This window comes from Dryas octopetala, chromosome 1 (assembly GCF_963921425.1).
Source record: "Dryas octopetala chromosome 1, drDryOcto1.1, whole genome shotgun sequence".
NCBI classification, from domain to species: Eukaryota; Viridiplantae; Streptophyta; class Magnoliopsida; order Rosales; family Rosaceae; genus Dryas; species Dryas octopetala.
In genome coordinates, this window is record NC_141366.1 from 23,416,928 (window position 1) to 23,423,739 (window position 6,812).

Below are 6,812 nucleotides of genomic sequence, written 5' to 3' on the forward strand. Positions count from 1 at the left end.
CATTGGATCTCATGTGAGTCAGCTTGAAAAGGTTAATCTGGTTTGGCTTGTCACCATTATGATCTTGCGCTTGGAAACATGACAATCATTAATTTACACACATAAACCATGCAATCAAATTAAACCACTGGATTTTCGTAGTTAAAATTTCTATATTACAATTTGAAGACCTATTCCTTACATATTCATCGATCTCTCACTTGGGTGTGTGACTTGCTCCCAGTAGTATGGCCATAGTGCAGCCTGCCACAGTTAATGGTGTTCACTGCACAACGTTTCTATTGCATATAGCACAAACGAAACATAATCAATAGTGTGATTGTAGTAGTTCTGCTCAACAATTAACTAACACATACAAAGGTTACCAATCACACTGGCAACGGACAATTAAACCATGGAAAATGACTTTCTCACTTTTCCCTCATCCGTGTTCCAATGAGAAACTATACCAAGCCACTGGTCCGGATCAACATGATCATCTCCACACACAAATCGCTGGTTTGTGTTGATCAAGGGCTTTTACCAGACCTTCCTAAGGTGACACTTGTGGTGCTTAATTCCACCTCTCGTTCATCTTAGCCTCTGCAACAACACGAATTCTATGGCTCAAAGTCATTGTCCTTTCATCGATCCCTCCAATCAATAATTGCCTACAACATTCTTTACAAGTCAGTAGATGAATAAACTTCTAGTGATCCAACGTATTAAACACACACACACACACACACACACCTTTCATGGTTAAATAAATCTAACATTTAAGTTTACTAGCTCAAACATTGTTTACAAGTCAGTAGATGAATAAGCTTCATTGTTACAAGTCAGTAGATGAATAAACTTCATGGTTACAAGTTAGTAAATGAATAGACTTCATGGTAAATAAACTTCATGGTTACAAGTGAGTAGATGAATAAACTTCATGGTTACAAGTCAGTAGATGAATAAACTTCGTGGTTAAATAAATTACACACACACACACACACACACACATAGATGTTGAATTGTCCTAGAGGGAGCAACAACCTGCCCATAGATGTTGAACCTCATGACCTCTGTGTGCTCTACAGCCCAGTTCTCCTTATTTCGAAACCTCTATGATCGAACACCATTGACTAGGATATGGAAGTCAATGGTAACTTGCTCTACTTCTTTGACACCCGGTTCTTCCGAACCTACACCTAACCTGACATTAGGCAGTGCCTCATCACCCTGCCTAGGTATGTTTTGCGTCTCATATACCACGTCAACCTCCAACTGGGAATGGTCGTCAATGGCAGTGTGTGAATCATCCATGTAGGTTGGTTCATGCCTTGGAAAAAATACACTGGTTATATATAGATACTAGCCTTGGAACATGTATGAGAAATAAGAATCACAATCAAGAAATTATCATTAAAATTTTGTGTTCATATATTGTGGTTGCACATTTATTTAGTCATGGTCATAAGTCATTGTATGTTTAATTAAACAAATAAATAGTTTTTTAAAAAATGGATGTATATGGTCCTTATCTTGTCGATTATTTTATTTAATAATCAAAGTATAAGCATGAGCTTAATTAGTGCACAAATGTAGTCATATGTGGTGTGTCTATCCATATGAAAAAATATGGCACATATATATATTCTACACGTACTCCCCTTTATTTCAATATAGTATAGGTGAGAAACAATAAATTTATACTTGCTATTCGATGAGTACATGTCCAGTGATGGTTATGCCTTAATAAATTTCATTCATGGTTCTAAAAAGATGCAAGTGCGTTAAGGTTTTGCCTTAAATAATTTCATTCATGGTTATGGTTGAACATGACTTATGCATTGATTTGGTTTATGATGTCAGCATTTATGGTTACTGTACATAGACCATGGTTTAGGCATAAATGGAGAGTTTACCACAAGGTTATTGATAGTCAAAACCTTTGTAAGTGTATATATGCATAATGGCTTGGCTGGTATATACATTTATTGATATCAGTAAGTGTAAAGAAGACAAATCATTTATTATAAAGCCAGCAGAAACCGAGTGGCCAAAAAAAAAAAACCCAGCAGAAACTAGAAAACTTGGATTCGATCTATATAGAACAGAATATGAAGAAAGTCAAGATGCTCTCTATTCATGGAAGAGACCTCACCTTGCAGTATTGTTCTTCCAAAGGTTTGGCGCAGCAAGTGATCTCTGAGTTATTCTCTCAGCCAAAATCTTCAATACAGAGGCTGGCATGGGGGTAGCTCTAGGCGCCTTTGAGCTAAGATATAAAAATTTTCTCAGCATTATGGAGGATATGTGTTTAGTCATTGTCAGTTCAAGCCTAGCTGGAGCCACCAAAGTGTGATAACAATTGCACTTTTGCCATGGGGAATGGTGATCCCCAAATTCAGAGGGTAATTAATGGAGGGAAACTTTCCATCCTCTGGGCGGGAATCTGAATTTTGGCCTCTTGGTTGGTGTCCCAATCGTATTTGTCAAAGTGATAGTTGGGTTTGCATTGGAACGATCAACATGCAAAGGCATGAACCTTAGTTGACCAATCTCATTTCTTGGTTCCACTTAAGAGGGTAAAATTACATTCAACTTTGGTAGCTTAGTCATTCTAGGGATTTCGGCTTCCATTAACTTTTAATGGCAAGGATTTTTAGGTTTGTCCTCTTGGTGCAGATTCTTAGAATCCAGGAATAATTCTATACCATAAAATATAAAACCCTATATCCAATAATGTTGAACCCTATTAAACATGAACTAAAAATTGTGAAAAATCATAAAAAGACCCATGTGGTCCATTCTTTATTAATAAACGCCCTATAAAGAGAATTTTTGTATATATATATATATATATATATATAGGAGAGCTTAGCAGCAGATTGGTTGTGACGTCTTTTCCTTATACGCATTAGCAGTGCTTGCAACATGAAACATGAGATGTCCTGTGGTAAATGCAGTTGCCGTACTCTGATCTAAAAAGTTAGGGCTAGTTGACTCACACTACTACAAATCTAAGCAAAGCCAACTAATATCATAACTAATGTTTAAGTTAGTTTGTATTATTCTCCAAACAGTGCACTATTTACTGTGCCTGACATGAGCCACCTAATTCCACTAAAACATAGGGGACAACAGTTATAACTAAAATGAACAATAGTTTCTGTGAGGGTTAAATTTGTAAATATGTCATTATTTTGGCTATTGATATGTTGGTCCAGCTAATATTCATCCGTTGGTGAATTGGTAGACTTACGTTTTCTGACAACTCTCTCCTTCCTCACCATTGTTTTCAGACCGATCCGCCTTTTTTTTCCCTGTTAAACAACCAAATTTCAAACTGGTACAAGGTTAGTGAGAAGAAAAATCCATAGCAACTTATGCTACCACCAGTATGAGCCGCCGCCCACCTTGTAACTGATGAAGGAACTAATTGCAGGCATCTGGCAGCGTGGGTTTGATTGACAACTATTTCATGGCTAAGGTTTGTTAATAGCATCAACATATGATTATTGGTTCCGGCCTAAACTAGTTGCTTACTGTGTGTGTAGCTCTATTATACCAGAAACTTTATCTTTTCACAACTGATGGAATTTATGGATTGTAAATTGGTTGTTTTCAGCAATTCCTCATACTATCTGGGAAGGTAACTGTGTTCGGTGCAATATAACCAAGGAACTGGGAAGCTAACTGTGTTCTCTGACTTGCCCAGTTTTTCCCCAAACTCTATTGTCATTATGCTTTTATTTAATTATTGACCTGTGAAATTTGTTTTTGGCTGAAATTTGTATCAATGTGAGAACAAATATTGTAGGAGGTTAGATTGAATTACATTTTATAAAAATTCAAAAATATTGGTGTTTGAGAAAACTAGGATTGAGGACCGGTCCTCACTCTTGAGGACCGGACCTACAGTAAACTCGTGTTTGTGTTTATGGTTTGAGGACCGGACCTCACTAGTTGAGAACCGAACCTCCAGTAACCTGACTGTGAAATTTATGGGCTTAAGAACCGGTTCTCTCCTTTGCTACTTTTTGAAATTTCTGGGCTTAAGGCGTCTGGCAGCATGGGTTTGATTGGCAACTATTTCATGGGTAAGATTTATTAATAAGGTGGAAGACAGCTATTGTTGTACTTGTGATAAGGTGGAAGACAGCTATTGTTGTACTTGTATACAAATTAACCTAGCTGTTGGTTTCTTTGGTGTGGAAGGATGTGCAACAACAGTGGTGGGAGGGAAACTTTTACCCACTTGGCGCCATGTCTGAAAGTTCAAAGTAAATCAAATCCATTTGCCCAAATGTTTTACCTCCAAATGTAGTAAAAGTGATGGGAATATATTATTTCTTTAACAAAAAAAATTGATTTCTAAAATAAAAAAGGAGTGAGATTATTTTGGGCCACATTCCTAAGCCATTATTTGGCCATATACGTGAAGGCATTATATAAGAGACCTGCTTCAATAGGATACATAACGTTATTTGCTCCTTTACTGTCTTCTCTTAAGAACTGCGCATCTAGTGGGTGTTAGGTGAAGGTGAGAGTTAACGTTTGTTTGAGCAAGCATCAGGTAATTAAAACACAACTGGTTTTTGTTTTGTTTGGTTGTAGAGTCAAGATTCTCTTCAGTACATTAAATACTATTGGTGCTGGTAGTGATGTATGTATGCCATTATTTTAGTTTATTCATTACTGTGTTGTAGGCAATCCTCACATGTAACAGTCCACCTTACTGTGTTGTATCAGTATGTTACTTTAAGTCTGCAGGTTAAAGATTTCACAGCACCTACTTCATATTTCTTGGACATTTGTGTTGTAGCCTTCCTCTAGAAGATGATCTAGTGAAAGTGTGTTTTGCCAAATGCGAATATTTTTATGCTCTTATAAACCTGCACATACACACACAAGGCCTAAGTCTATTGCATAAAACCCGGATTCTTACTAGGGTTATGAATTTGAATGGAATAATAAGGCCTATTCTAACAGAATAAATTGAAAATCCTAATAGGGCATATTCATACATGCTATACACATTGATATACAAAAATGACAACACAAAATTAAAATAGTGAGATTGAATCTTTAGTAGAAGTAATGAAACAATATTATTAGAAATATATGTCATTGAAAGTGGTATAACAAGTATTGGATGAAATGTTTATTCATGACATGTGGACCAACAATGTTTTAAATAGAAGTTTATGCTGAAATGTTTCTTTAAAAAAGAATTTGAATAATGTCATGTATTTTAGAATTGGACTACTTTTAGAAGACTAAGAGCACATTTTAATAGTCAATTGTAATGCTCTGTAGTCTTTGGCATCATTACAATTGTACATTTCAGAGAACCGATTCTCTCCTTTGAAGACCGGACCTACAGTTTACTTGCGTTTATTTTAACTGCTTGAGGACCAATCCTCACCAGTTGAGGACCGGACCTCCAGTACGTCTGACAGGACCGCCCCCGGATTCCACCCTGAAACCCGAAGAGGTCCTGCGGGAATCCAAATTCAAAAAAAATCCTACCGAAATTTCGGCAGAACCTCCCCTGAAAATGGACTAACCCAGAATTCTTATACCTGTTAAAATGCACTTCTAAACAGCAACCACCTCTACCACAACCAAAATAGGGTCTCAGACCCAACAATTTCACAGAAATCCAACTTAAACCTTAGGAGTGGTTATCAGAGCTACTAATAAGTTTTTACAAAAATAAACATGGCGCCTACAGGGTCCGGGAATGAGAAATGGATGCTATGCCTCGACGCGTTTGGCTCGACCTCCACCAAAGCTATAACCTGGGGGGAACAATTTGAACAAAAATAGGAAAATGGTGAGATAACTCAGTGAGTGGACAGTTTAATAAAATGAAAATCAAAGGTAAATATCTTTTCAGAAAACCCTTTATAACTAGATTTAAATTCTAAGACCTCACGTTGCTTTTGAAATCCCCCAGTTTTAAAATCATTTCCAAGCTTTAAGAATATTATAAAAACTAAAGGAACTCAAAGAAAAGATAACTCAAAACACTTTTCTCAGAAGCCAATCATTTAATTTATCAAAATCATAATAAAATCGAAATCATTATAAAACTCGAAAGATATTTCTCACTTGAAATCCATAAAACACTCTTGAAGGTACCAATTTCATTTTCCACCATGCTATATACCCTGAATAATCCTGGCCATACACCTGTGCGGAATTCCTGCATCGCACCGGCAGGCAATATCCTGGCCATACACACGCGTGGAGTGAATCCAACACGTGCAGGCAATATCCTGGCCATACACACGTGTGAATAAAATCAGCACGTGCAGGCAAATCCTGGTCGTACGTGCACGCAGAGCAGCCCCCAAAGGGCGAAGCATCCCGACACATGGCCCAAAGCCTATATGTGTGCCGTGATGGGTCCCAAAGACCTATGTATCTGAAAATCTGGAGGGTACTGCAAAGGGTGGTTTGAAAACCATTTTTCCATAACCCAAATAAATCTTTTTTTCCACCAAGAATAGAATAATTGTACTTTTCCAAGAAACTTTAATTTCCATAAAAACTTATTGCATAATTCCAACTCAATTTCAAAATACATAAATCAAATCACTCCTTTCGACCAAAAATTGAAATAATAAAATAAACCATATGTATAGAGTAAGAAGCTGAAGTCCTTTCCAAAAGAAATTTATCAACTCCAATAAAACCATATTTAAAAATTTATATACGAGGGAAAATGAAAGGTCGAAATCCGACATTTATTTATCAAATCTAAAATCAACTCAAGATGCTTAACATAATTAAATAATGAAGTTTCATAAAATTCATTTGATATGTCAAAA